At 47.5% G+C, this 13,954-nt stretch overlaps 1 long non-coding RNA gene across 1 annotated transcript in view; it reads right to left on the reverse strand.

Annotated features, from left to right (window-relative positions):
• The window catches only part of LOC138297408 (uncharacterized), a 36,481-nt gene extending 27,679 nt beyond the window's left edge, over window positions 1-8,802 (reverse strand). The window contains exon 1 of the long non-coding RNA XR_011204086.1: window positions 8,522-8,802. This is a non-coding gene — a long non-coding RNA (uncharacterized lncRNA). The remainder of the gene's footprint in view (window positions 1-8,521) is intronic.
• Window positions 8,803-13,954: the final 5,152 nt, after the last annotated feature.

A 13,954-nucleotide genomic window follows, 5' to 3' on the forward strand; every position in this document is an offset into this window, starting at 1 on the left:
ATGGGAGCGACCCTTGCCCAAGGGGTCGCTCCCTTATATGAATTTCTGTAAAAAAAAAGAAAAAATCCCTGGTGTCTAGTGGGGTTTCAAAAGCCGGATTGCAAGCAATCCGGCTTTTGAAACCCTCGGAGAGACTTCAAAGGGAAGGAAATACTTTTCCTTCCCTTTGAAGCCCCTCCGGGCCTCCCCCAGTGATTGAAAGAGAAATGCTTTTGCATTTCTCTTTCAATCGCGCTGGAAGCTATGGGGGAGGCCCCTGTGACAAATCAGCTTGCGCTCTCGCGCTGACGTCACAGGGGGAGTGGGGGGGGGGGTCGGGGTGGAAGGGGAATGTCTTCCCCTTCCATCCCCACCTTGGGGGGGGAGGCGGGTGTACGGGGGCGCGTTAGCGCGCCCCCAAGTTCCCCTGTGCAATGGACGAGATGATCTCGTCCAAGGCACAGGGGAACTGTAGCCTTGGACGAGATCATCTCGTCCAAGGCACAGAACCGGTTAAGTGCAGTGGTAAATGGCTGTGAAATAACGTGGACGTTATTTCACGCAGGCTGCAGTGGCACCTCAGCACTGATGCACCAGTTGTTTGTAAGTATGCCCCATAATTCTCAGGAAGCGTGTCACTCTCACTGCTTCAGTTCTGTTAACCCTAGTGGATAGAGAGGAGATTGCTTGAAGAATCCCCTGCTGACAAGGGGGTGAGTGATATGTAGACCTGCTGGTAGAAGTTTTAGGGTGAAAGGGGAAGAGAATGTTTTTTAATAGGCTTCTAACAGTATAGCATAGGTGTGTAGAGCCAAAGCCAAGAGGCAGACATATATTTATGAGGCAGTTATTGGGTGCACATTTCCCAGTGATACTTCAGAAGAGACCTGTTCTGTGAAGTCAATTTTCTAAGAGCATTGCTACATTCACCTAGGCAAGTGCCCTCATTAATGATAATTTTAGAATCTCTGCTTCTCCACACAAGAAGTATTAGAGAGAATACACTTGTGGATTTGTACTTTCTTTGTGCAGCCCAGATAGACAATTATTCCAGGGTTATTCTATACTTTGTACTCCCTGAAAAGGGGATTTGTCAAGGGCAAAGAGGAGTCCTATCGGCTGTTCAGGCACTTCTCCGGGAATATTTAGTTGAACAGAGCATCTGCCTTAAAGTAGCACTTCCTTCTTTCCATCCTTCTACCACTCACAAAGAAGAAATGGCACTCTGGACATACTGTGGATGCAAAGGCCGTGCTATCTGTCTCCCAACCACTATGCCCCATCCATGTTCCTAGGATTCGGAGGCCTCCAGACAACCCACACTCCCCCACCCGAAATAGACAGACCGACACACTTAAATCATTGGAAGTGGATTTTATTTTAAACATCTTTTCATCTTTATAGCAAAATAGTCATAATCAGGTGTAAAGGATATTCATTCCACAAACATTTACCATATTTACACATCACGAGAGTTAGTGACCATAAATCATTTCTGACAGGATCCCTTCCTGTCCTGATCCACCATTGGACCACACAAGTGACCAATATCTCACCTGTATCCATAGGAGGGGCGGTTACCCTGACTACACCGTACCTTGTCCTCATGCTCTGGGTTTCACCCCCCCTCCAAACACCAATCAGACCCGGGGTGTAACGGGGCAGCCAAGAGCTGGAGCCCCATGGCCCCCCCAACGATCTGAGCTCCCTTACCCCTTGATCTGGTGTGTACATCTGCTGGTTGGCTCCGAACTTCAGGATCCTATCCCAGGTGTCCTCCCGGGGGCCCAACCTTGGGGACCCCTCTGTTGTTTCTAGTCACTTTTATATCTCAATTTCTGCTAAAACCACACTTCACAACCTAACTAAAGGAGAGGGTGGGTGGGTCAAATGCGGGCTCTGCATGCACCCGGCCGCCGCAACAGGTAAAGAAGGTCGAGCCTTCTTGGGGGGGCTCTTAAATAGCCCCCCACCAGATTGCGACGGCCGGATCTGGCCAGAAGCCTACGTGAACCCAACGTATAGCCCCCTGCTGTACTTCCGCCCCCACGCCTCGCGAGGCATGGGGGCAGAAGTCCTGCCAGCCCTGCGCAGCTCCGGCACGGAAGGGGAGTGCTGGGCCTCGAAGGTCCTGTCCCCTAACGGGCCGCACCCCCCCACTTTGGGGGGGGGGGCGCTTTACCCTAGGATTCGGAGGCCTCCAGACAACCCCCACTCCCCCCATCAGAAATACTCAGACCGACAAACTTAAATCGTTGGAAGTGGATTTTATTTAAAACATCTTTTCATCTTTATAGCAAAATAGTCATAATCAAGTGTAAAGGATATTAATTCCACAAACATTTACTATATTTACACATCATGAGAGTTAGCGACCATACATCATTTCTGACAGGATCCCTTCCTGTCCTGAACCACCTTTGGACCACCCAAGTGACCCATATCTCACCTGTATCCATAGGAGGGGCGGTTACCCTGACTACACCGTACCTTGTCCTCATGCTCCGGGTTCTGCCCCCCCCCTTCAAACACCAATCAGACTCGGGGTGTAACGGGGCGGCCAAGAGCTGGAGCCCCATGGCCCCCCCAGCAATCTGAGCTCCCTCACCCCTTGATCTGGTGTGTACATCCGCTGGTTGGCTCAGAACTTCAGGATCCTATCCCAGGTGTCCTCCCGGGGTCCCAACCTTGGGGACCCCCCTGTTGTTTCTAGTCACTTTTATATCTCAATTTCCGCCACAAGGGCGACTAGGACCCAAAAGGTCCTTCGCCCTCCCACCCATAAACAGACTACGAGCAAAAAAACGCATGTCATGGATGAATTGATCAGTCCCCGCATCTGATAGATGCACCTGGTCCTTGTGAAACATGTGGGAGCCCTTTAAGAGTTTGTGTGGGATGTTCCATAACCTCCCAGGGCCCGGGCAAAGTTTGTCCATCTTAGCGTTAAGTCGGCGTACTGAAACGTTGATTGTCATTGATTTGATCCCTGTGCCCCATTTGTGTCGAGGCACCATGTGGGACCAGGCAATTGCTGCCTTTGGGAATTATCTTGCCAACTTTGTGATCTCCAAGAATATTGTTTCTCTTAGTGCCTTGCGACCGAATCGTACCAAGTCGTTGACTCCTAAGTGTATAATAATAAGATCCGGGGACTGGAGCCCCCCACATCCCTTCGCTATATTGACAAATTGCTGCAGTTGAGTGATACCCACTCCACCAATTCCACACCAGCGGAAAGCCACACCTTGCACCATCGCCAGATTCGACCCACGGAGCTGTTGCACCCGGTACGCCGCCCGTCGAACAAATGAATGCCCCAAAACCCAAACTACACGTTAAGACATTGCACTGAAATGAAAAGAGCGTGAGGAGATCACATACTAGCACCAGCGCTGACATTATACCAATTCGGGCCTAATGTATTGCCTGTAGCACTCCGATGACCATCGCCCGATACCTTTTACTGCGGTAGCCGACCGGCCTGCAGCCGCCGCCAGTTTGGCTGCCCCAATTCCAAAGTAATAGGAGGAGTACCCTTTTTGATCCACCCCTATTGCCTTCAGGGCCAACTTGAAGACCTCCAAGAATTGGTAGTGCAAGAGGCAGTCCCCGTTAGGTTGTATGAACAAGGCAGAAGAGCCCACTGGAGGGCAAACCGTGAGGTACTTACTCGGCAGAGTCACCGGAAATAGGGGGGATCCGGTCGCAGCACTGAGTGTAATGCGCACTCCCCTCTTTAGCTGATCTGTTTTTGACTTGCGCAAGACTATAGATAGCGACCCCGCGCTGACTGTCACATCTCCCCACTACAACCCACCTGCGTGGTCCCCCTGGAGGAGCCCACCAATTCGCTGATGCAAAAGGCCCCGTAGAAGGCCACCGGAATGCTGCGGAAAATAAAGCTGACTCAGCCTGTGAGGAGCAAACGGCTGGGGGTGCACTCAAAGGATTCTCCAGCAGGGGAGCAGTTACAGAGTGCCTCAAATCTGTGCTAACATGGGCCACCCTGGCCCAACCCGCAAGAGCCCGCTTTATAATAAAGGTGTTCAAAGGTGCCTCTAAGTTTCTGATTCTCGCGAAAAAACGTATTGCCGCCAGGTAAGCCTTTGCAGAAGACACAGGGCGCCCCATGTTTTTTAAATGCTGCAGGAATGCTCAAACTGCGGACTCCATGAACATTTCGGAAATATACTGCGCCTGTAAGAACCGCTTGTAGTGGTAGAAATCGTTCTCATATGCCCTCCTAGTGCGTGGTGCTAGAGATGATGCTACTAATTCTGGGAGGGTGGGGCACCAATTCTCCACAGAAATTCTCGGAACTCCATCATCTTCTCCATCGCCCAGGGGGATGATACCGCAGAAAATCCTGCATTAATGAGCGAGACAGGGCGTCAGCTGCGTTGTTATGAACCCCAGGCACGTGTTTAGCCCTGAAAGTAATGTTGTGTTGCAGACAAGACAAAATAAACAGGCGTAGGACCAGAGGGCATGAAGCCCCTTGGCGGTTAATGACTTCTACTACCGCCATGTTGTCAGACCAAAAGATTACAACCCTGTTCTTCAATTTTTCCACCCAAATATTGACAGCCACAACAATAGGGAATAATTCCAGAAAAGCTATGTTCTTTGTCCAACCCCGGCTGACCCATTCATCTGGCCAGTCAGCCTTGCACCACCGGGGGCCCAATATTGCGCCAAAACCTATGCTACCTGCAGTATCATTGTGCAGGCCCAGCATAGGGCTGGAAATCGCCTGGTGAGGTCAAATGACAGCCCCATTGAAATCTTGCAGAAAAACATCCCACAACCTTAAATCCTCCCTAACCTCCCAAGACAACCGAGTGTGGTGATCTTTTTCTGTCAGCCCGGCCATTGACAGAGCGATCGATCTAGAAAAGGGGCAGGCCATAGGAATGATCCTCAGCGCGAAATTCAGCTGGCCCACCAGGACCTGGAGCTGGTGGAGGGTAACTTTCCTCTGTGACAACATTGTATGAATGGACTCCCTGAAAACCAGCAACTTATCCTAAGGCAAGCGACACTCCCCGGCCACAGAATCGATCTCGATCCCCAGGAAGGTGATGCAGTTAGAGGGACCGGCCATTTTTTCTGGGGCCAAAGGGACCCCAAATTCCTCAAACATTGTGATCAATGCCTGGAGAGCCCACTCGCATTTTTCAGATCCAGGGGGGCCTAAGACTAGGAAGTCATCCAAGTAATGAATGACGTCGCGGTGACCAGTGCAAAGTGAAAAATCCCACTGGAGAAAAGTGCTGAACTGTTCAAAATAGCTGCATGATATACTACAACCCATGGGCATGCATTTATCATAGAAGTACTCCCCCTGGAATTGAAAACCCAATAGGTGATAATCCTCGGGATGGACAGGAAGAAGTCTGAAGGCTGACTCAATGTCGGTTTTTGCTAACAACGCCCCATGGCCTAACACCCTTACTTCTTCCAATGCGTTGTCAACCGATGCATAGTGGACCGAGCAAAGCTGAGGATCAATGGCATCATTAACAGATGACTCCCGGGGGGCAGACAGATTGTGGATCAGCCTGAATTGCCCTGGCTCCCTCTTAGGAGTCACCCCCAAAGGGGAACACACAAAGCCTGCTAAAGGTGGGCCTTGGAAGGGGCCCGCTAGCCTGCCCAGTGCACGTTCATTTGCCAGCTTCCTGGCCACCACAGACGAGTTCTGCGATGCGGAGATTACGTTCTTACAATGATTCACTGGTTAGACATTAAAGGCAGGAATCCTGAAACCAAAGGAAAAACCGTGAAGAAGTATCTTTGCGGAATCTGATGCTGGGTAAGCCTGTAACCACGGGAGCAATGTGTCTAGTTTAATAGGGGAAGGCAGGGGGTGGGTAATTAGAGGGCTTACTTGGATCTCTACCATTTTCTTTAGACTTCTTGATACATTTAAATTCCTGGTGGGAAGGGTGCCCACAAAAGGAACAGTTGTGTCTGAACTTGCAGGATCCAGAGGGACACAAACACACCTTCCTATTGAACGCCCAACAGGAACCCTTCTTCTCGCCTGACACTTGTGACCAGAAGGGCTGCCTCCCAGAGACCTTGCTATTAACGCATTCCAGCCAAACATTAACTTCAGTTTGATCCCAGCCAATGGATGGATCTTCTACCTTAGCCCAGCGAAAATCCCTGTCATATTCCAACCAAGCAGACCCCCCATAAGTATGCTGGGCCTTCAATATTTTATTTGCATATTAAATCAAAGAGGTGCCCAACTCAGGTTTTTTTCTCCAACAAAACTGACATGAATATGTTAAAACCAAATAACCAGTTTGTAATATTCTCCTCTACTTTGGGCTTCCTGTCCCCAGAGGAGGATGACTTAGGTTCTTTATCTTTTGCCTCAACCTCTCTCCTCTTTGCCCTAATTAACGAGAAGATGTCCGCAAATTCCCCCTTCCAAATCTTTTCTTTTACCTCTGTTCTAATGTGTGCTGTCAGCTTACCTGGTCTGGATAGTAAAGCATCAGTTGTCCCTTACTTTGCAGAATTATCCTGGCCCGGAACTTTGATGGTATTAGGCAAGACGTTTGGAACTATGGGGGGTGAGGCGAGTACTGTGCCCGGTGTCGGGGTGACACTCCGGCTGTTAAATGATGCCTGCGGAGAATTTGAGGCAAGTGCAGCCGCCAGCGCGTCTACCTGGCATTTCAGTTCCTTTAGTGAATTCTGCAGGGAATCATTTGACCCCCATGGGGTTGTAGGCGGGGGCGGGTTGTTAGCTGGGGCATTAATACTGGCTAATAAGCTAGACACCTCTAGTAACGCCTGCCTGGATGGATCCTGTACCTGCGCCTGATGCTCGGGATCCTGGGGAGTAGGTGAGGGCAAAGGCAATGCTGCAGGCGAAGCTACCCCTGGTAAAGGGGTGGGAGGGACCCCGTCTGCGTTGTAGGTGCCAGGGAGGCCAAAGGTTTATGGATATCAGCTAAAACCCCTCCCAGACCCAGAACACTTGACATGGGGGTGCCTTCACTTAGGCCCTGAGGCACGGGGGAGCTGCAACGAGGGCTTGAGACTCAGACGGGGCAATCTGCGGTGGGGGACTGGCCACTGTGGTGGGAGCCTGCTTGGGGGAGGCGAAACTGGCGTTTTCCCATTTCTCCTACGCTTAACAGGGGGGAAAGCAGCACTGGGAGCTACATGGGACCGCTTTGGGTGGTTGCTCCTATCCCCATTAACTTCGTTATCTGATGTCTCGTTACCACCGACCGCATCATCACTCCCCAACTTCTCCAAAACCAATCTTAACAACTGGGATAGCTCAGGATCCCTCCCTTTACCTTTTGGAGTGCTAGCCCTTTTTGGTGGCATGATGAAATGCAATCACTAACAACTACCCTACAGCTGAAATTAAATACTTTTTTTTTTTTTTATGTGTCATTGATGACCCTGTAAATAGGATGAATATAAACACAGTTAATCAAAACTGATTATGAGAGTTACACGCCTTAAATACTTAACCCTACCAAGGACAGTCTGACAATTAGTGCAACCACACAGGCTACACACTACCCTTGGCTAAATTGCAAGTAGTCAACAATTTAACAATGGTTATTACACATAACGCTGACTCTCAAGGCAAGTGCCACAACTAACACGTAATAAAACAAAGACAAATGCAATTAAAACACTGTGGGGGTTATTTCAACTTTGGAGGTGGTGTTAATCCGTCCCAAAAGTGACTGTAAAGTGACGGATATACCACCAGCCGTATTACAAGTCCATTATATCCTATGAAACTCGTAATACAGCTGGTGGTTTATCCGTCACTTTACCGTCACTTTTGGGACGGATTAACACCTCCTCCAAAGTTGTAATAAACCCCCTGTATGCCCCCACACTATGAACATCAGGGCACAACACATTAGCGGCAATCCGCCAGACCCCTCTCACAACCAAAGACCCAGAAACGCACTGACTTCATTGTTAGTTATGCACAATATGAAGCCCAGCATGCCGGGACACCCGCGCCTTGCCGCTGTTCCATGCTATAAGGGGGAATAACAATTGGTTCAAGTCCCAAAACTTCACTTAAAACTGCCTTGCATGCTGGTATACCTAGTACCCCAAATGCAGGTCCCGTGCGTGCGACCTCACTGGAAACCAAGACGGGGCAGAAGTTGCCCCGTTTTTAATACAAAAGGAGGAAACAAAAATTCCCCAAAGGTCCTACCACGTGGGACCGCGAAAGCGGCACAGTAAAGACACCCTGCGCTCAGGTATTAGAACCAGTGCGCACAACACAAAAACACAAAACCAAGCAGCCCTATGAGCCCTCTATAAAAACACGCGGCGCGCCTGAAAATGCGCTGACAAAACCTAGATGGCGCCTGAAAACGCTCTGACAAAACCTAGATCACATCACAGCGACTGGAACACATCAACTCAGCTGCGCGATAAGTTAACCCCACGCAGCTTTAGATGCGCCACAGTAAACAAGCAGCTTGCGTTTCATATCCTGCTTAAACGCCTAGCTAAGCACGCATATACTTACAATTCTTCCCCAGCCAAGGCGAATGCCCAACACCACGACCGCTTCGCTGGATCCTCCTGCTTAGCTCCAACTTCGATTTCCGATCCAAAGGGCGAGCGACAAGGCACCCCGACCGCCTCACCGGCTTCGATTAACGACCCAAAGGGAATCCAAAAGGAAGGAATCATCGAAAAAGGAAGCGCCGTCAAACGCGGCCCCAAACGCACCCGGCCACCGCAACAGGTAAAGAAGGTCGAGCCTTCTTGGGGGGGCTCTTAAATAGCCCCCCACCAGATTGCGGCAGCCGGATCCGGCCAGAAGCCTACGTGAACTCAACGTATAGCCCCCTGCTATACTTCTTCCCAATGCCTCGCGAAGCGTGGGTCCGGAAGTCCGGCCAGCCCTGCGCACCCCCGGCGCGAAAGTGCTGGGCCTCGGAGGCCCCGTCCCCTAACGGGCCGCCCCCTCACTTTCGGGGGGGCGCTTTACCCTTTGAAGTAGGTATGAGTGTCTGTAGGTGGCATAGAGGTGCATGCAGTCCCATAATGGGTACCAAAGGTGCCAAAACAAAGGCCATGACAGTTACAGGAGAAAGTTGGAGCATGCACAAAGAATGTGCACTAGTAACCTACAACACATTGCCATTACCTAACGAGATTGCACATTTCCCGAAGGAAGAGCGAATATGTTTACAGTCACATTTACCAAAGATTATTAAGGCACCCTCGTGATGCCAAGCAGCACAAAGGTCATTTTCCATTAACTTTTGCATGCAAAATGACAATTTTGTATGGAAATGTAAAACAAACAAAGGGCTAAATGACCTTGCATTGCGTAGAATAAAACGCCAGATAACTTGTGCACAGTGGCAACAATGGTGTAATAACTCTGCAAAAAACCCTATGATTCCATACATAATCTGATCAACTAAAGTGACCTGAGTTTGCGTTGAATACCAACACCAAATAAATCAAGGCACATAAAATGCGCTTAAGAAAAATTATGTTATGTTTGCATGCAGAATACATTATTTTTTATAAAGTAATTCACAGTTAAGTGATTGTCTGCATGCCTAGTGTACAAATCTCACGCACAGCACAGTTTTCTCACCTTTGAGGCATAGTAAAACATTAAATTGCATTCATCATTTTGCAAACACAGCATTGTTATGCAGGCATACTTAATATCATCAGCACGTAGTGCTTAGAATAAACATTGTTGTGCAATATTTTCCCTTTTGCGCAATTCAGTTCAAAGATGTAGATTTCTGCTCAGTGTTGCGTTGCAATAACCTTAATGAACACATTCTGATGAAGTAGGCAGCCATATTAGCCAGGTGCTATAAACTCTGGTTGGCCCGCTATGGATTTTTTTGACAAAACACTCTGTTACACCTTTGAACTTTGATTCAAATAGATAGATTCAAATAAAATGTTTTTTTGATTTCTTTATTGCACATCATATTGCACATCATATTATTGCACACACTAGGATGTTGGTTTACTCTATGCACAGCACATTTTAAGATGAGCACATCATGTGTAATGAGGCCACATACTGCCGCAACGTAGATTTTGTTTTGTACTGAAAACTCTCTTGTATTACGATCATAAGGGGTCATTCTGACCCCGGCCGGCGGCGGAAGCCGCCGGCCTGGCCTGGACCGCCAGAATACCGCTGCGCGGTCAAAAGACTGCCGCGGTTATTCTGGGTTTCCCGCTGGGCTGGCGGGCGACCGCCAGAAGGCCGCCTGCCAGCCCAGCGGGAAACACCCTTCCATGAGGATGCCGGCTCCAAATGGAGCCGGCGGAGTGGAAGGGGTGCGACGGGTGCAGTAGCACCCGTCGCGATTTTCAGTGTCTGCATGGCAGACACTGAAAATCTTGGTGGGGCCCTGTTACGGGGGCCCCTGCAGTGCCCATGCCATTGGGCACTCCAGGGGCCCCACGACACCCCATACCGCCATCCTCTGCCTGGCGGCCAAAACCGCCAGGAACAGGATGGCGGTATGGGGGTCGGAATCCCCATGGCGGCGCAGCAAGCTTCGCCGCCATGGAGGATTCCCCAGGGCAGCGGAGAACCGGCGGTACACCGCCGGTTTTCCGTTTCTGACCGCGGCTGTACCGCCGCGGTCAGAATGCCCAAGGGAGCACCGCCAGCCTGTTGGCGGTGCTCCCGCGGTCGTTGGCCCTGGCGGATTTTACCGCCAGGGTCAGAATGACCCCCATAGTGTTTATCATAAAACTCTAGGTAAAAAAATCAACATACAGTAAAAGACCACAACACAAAGTGATGAGCCTTTAAAATGCCGCCTAAAAGTATTCATATGAGGAAATAATCTGCACCAGTTAGATGCTCCAGTTTTAGGTCAGACTTTATCCAAGATATCTTGATTTTAGTAAAATTATATATCTATATATATAAAGCACTTGCTTAAAGAGGTTTCAGCAAGTCTTCTTCATCCAGTGTTTTTTTGTGTCATTCAAAAATTGTTTGCACCCACTACATCATGTGTACTTTTTGAGACCAAAAATACTTTGCTTTTTGTCAATGTTTTTTTTTTTTTATATTGGAGAGGGAGTGACAGAAAAGCTTCACAAAAACCATGCAAAACAAAATAAGCATTGACAAAGCCGAAAGCCTGACAGCTAATACCAGACCTATTGGTGTTGCCAATGCTTGTTTTAACATTAATTTGATGAAAAAGCAAACCTTAAGTTATGGCAGTTCATGGATTTTGTTTACAGTGGGTTACCTGGTAAACCACTGTATGGATCATGGATTTTCTGGAAATACCACAGGCTATTTAAAGCTTAAAACTGTAAAAAGCAGCTTATTCATAACACTTGTAGATTTCATGCAGATGAATTCTTGTAGACTTCATGCAGATTAATTCTTGTAGACTTCGACAGCTACTCGTTCCCATTGTGTAGATTGGATAGAAACAATATATTTATTAAATGCCTCAGTGACCTACGCCAAGGTTGACCACTGGCCTGCAATTAGTACTGAGCCAGCTTGCTGAGCAATATGAGGGGACACTCATGTCTAACCTTCTAAATAACTACTCTATTCATCCATCAGCAGCAGTCCTTGTCATTGTAAAAAAACACATTTTAATACAATGTTTAGTTTTAAAGTTGATTTTTACCATTTATTTGCTTCTTGGGATTGTATTTTCATGTTTAAGCTTCTACACTACCTCGCTAAACTACAAGCTACTTATTCAGTTATTCTACAGTGTTCCTTGTGTAAGTAGAAACATGTGCAGGGTTAAACATCAATATTTTACTTAATTAACCCATTTTATGAAACATAGACCCATGGGAAGGTCAAAAACATAACATTTCACGTTCCCAGGCTCGGTCAGTTCGTCAGAAAATGCTAGTTAAGCTATTCAAACTTAATAGGTGTAACTATTGCTGCTTAAAACGTTTTCCGCAGTTTAAGAATATTAGTTTAGTCTTATGAGCCCTACTTGTTAATGGTGCACTTTATTACATTAATTTCTCAACAGTTAAGGCGTGTCTGCACTTTCAAACATTTCTTTTCTTAGCTACACTGGTCAAGAATGGAAACACCATTACCACTGTGTAAATCAAGCCTATGTTATTCCACAGGAAACACTGTTCATCCATTCTTGTCTAGGTCTTGGAATGGACTTTAAACAATAATAACACGAAAAATCAAACAAGGTTTCAAGTGCATGAAGAAATGAGCTTCTCATCTGCATTGTGAGATACTCCTTAATTGGCACAAATCTTTCTTATGTGGTGCTTATCTTTGTATAAGCCACCGCCTAAGGCCATTTCCTCTTTGTCCCTTTCCTTGTTCTTCTTATTACAAGTTGAGGTGTCCTGTCTACAGACAAGTTAACCAAGCTCAGAGGTCTGTAGAAATAACATTTAAACTCCCCCACCCAACTACAGGTGTATATAAGGACACCCTTTACCTGGCTCCCCCTGTATCCTGGACTGAAATTCTATGTGCTTCAGTAGCCTTTGGGATTGACAGCCATAGCAGCCTTAGTGAGGATTTTAGGTGAGGGATTGATGAAGGAGTCCCCCGGTTGTCAGGAACATCTCCATATTCCATATGAGGCATGGGCTTGTTCTGGTATCTTCAAAATGAAACAGTGCTGCCCATGAACGCTCATAATGAGGCTTAAATAACTGCACCAGTTAAGAGGTTTCAATTAGTGTGGAGGGTGCAATGTTGCGGCTTGATGTAGGCAGGATAAGGGTTTGAGCCTTCCCATAGCCATGATTTAAAAAAGGAAGATGATCTGCTGCTTTTTATGTTTAAAAAAGGAAGAAGTCAAGCTTTTGGTTTGTTAGTGTCTTCTTTATGTTTTTTTAAAGAAGGAAACTTAAGGATCATTGTTTTACAAAGTAAGTACTGCTGACAGTCATTCACATCCAGTATGCTTTCAATTAGAGGGTTGATTAGCTGAGCAGGATTTTCCATTCTTCGCAGAATTATCAGTTAAATCCCCTGATAATTGCAGATTCATGCAAGGCATGGGAATGGTCAGTCATAGATCTCTTTGCAGACAAATAGAATATACTTTTCCTGGCAAGAGAGTAGAATAGTAATTGGGATGTGGTTTTTCTTGCCTTTGGCCGCACAGAATGTTGTATGCTTTTCTCCCATTCCCTTTGATCTTAAAGATTTTGTTCCGTGTCGGGCAGAAAAGACTCCTGTGATTCCGATTGCACCCACATGGGTCAGTGCTACTTGGTATTCTTGGACAGTGAAAATCAAAATGAGGGGATATATTCTGGCAAATCTTTCTTCTCCTCTGGTGTACCCTCAGCTCTCTCATATGTTCCTTCTCTAACTCCAGTTAAGAGCTTGGAGGCTGAACAGATAGGGTGAAGGAAATGAGAGGTTCCAGATGAGTACCAGCAACACTCCAGGCTTCTAGGAGACCATCTGCAAAGGAGCCATATTCCCATCATTGGTCATCTTTTAGGAATTGGTGTGAGGATAGAGAGGATGGACAGTTGAATTCACTGTGTTGAGAAAATGTCTGTTTTCTCAATTATTTACAGGATGATTTCAGTACGACTCTCAAAGTGGCCACTGCTTTGCATCCATCACTGTTTGTATACTTATTGTGTTGCCTTAAGTGGGACAGATTTGCCCAGTCTTGGGTCCCGTGCGCACTTTGTCACCAGAACTAAGCTGTACCCAGCTGAAGAGACCATAACTAGGGCAAAACCGGTCCTGGGTTGCTTGTGTTCTGGTTCTGGGGGGACCTGGCTTGGCTGATTGTGCTGGAATGTCCCCATGAGGAACAGGGTCAAGACTGATTTACATATAGCTGGGTCCAAACTGGGGTGGCGTGGTGAGCAAAAAAACAATGATTAAACTCAGATCTTTGTGACTAGGGGTGAATGTTTGCATTGTTCAGCATTCCGTCCATCATCTGATCTTTTTACATTTGTTGCC

The sequence above is a fragment of the Pleurodeles waltl genome, chromosome 5 (assembly GCF_031143425.1).
Source record: "Pleurodeles waltl isolate 20211129_DDA chromosome 5, aPleWal1.hap1.20221129, whole genome shotgun sequence".
In the NCBI taxonomy this organism is placed as follows: domain Eukaryota; kingdom Metazoa; phylum Chordata; class Amphibia; order Caudata; family Salamandridae; genus Pleurodeles; species Pleurodeles waltl.